The sequence below is a fragment of the Physeter macrocephalus genome, chromosome 1 (genome assembly GCF_002837175.3).
Source record: "Physeter macrocephalus isolate SW-GA chromosome 1, ASM283717v5, whole genome shotgun sequence".
In the NCBI taxonomy this organism is placed as follows: domain Eukaryota; kingdom Metazoa; phylum Chordata; class Mammalia; order Artiodactyla; family Physeteridae; genus Physeter; species Physeter macrocephalus.
In genome coordinates, this window is record NC_041214.2 from 100,939,903 (window position 1) to 100,940,397 (window position 495).

The window sequence follows — 495 nt, forward strand, 5'->3', positions numbered from 1 at the left end:
CTTCAGATTTTTCATCATTAGTGTATAGGAATGCAAGAGAGTTCTGTGCATTAATTTTGTATCCTGCAACTTTACTAAATTCATTGATTAGCTCTAGTAGTTTTCTGGTGGAATCTTTAGAATTCTCTATGTATAGCATCATGTCATCTGCAAACAGTGACAGTTTTACTTTGTTTCCAATTTGTATTCCTTTTATTTCTTTTTCTTCTCTGATTGCCATGGCTAGAACTTCCAAAACTATGTTGAATAATAGTGGTGAGAGTGGACATCCTTGTCTTGTTCCTCATCTTAGAGGAAATGCTTTCAGTTTTTCACCATTGCAAATGATATTTGCTGTGGGTTTGTTGTATATGGCCTTTATTATGTTGAGTTAGGTTCCCTCTATGCCCACTTTCTGGAGTGTTTTTATCATAAATGGGTGGTGAATTTTGTCAAAAGCTTTTTCTGCATTTATTGAGATGATCATATGGTTTTTATTCTTCAATTTGTTAATAT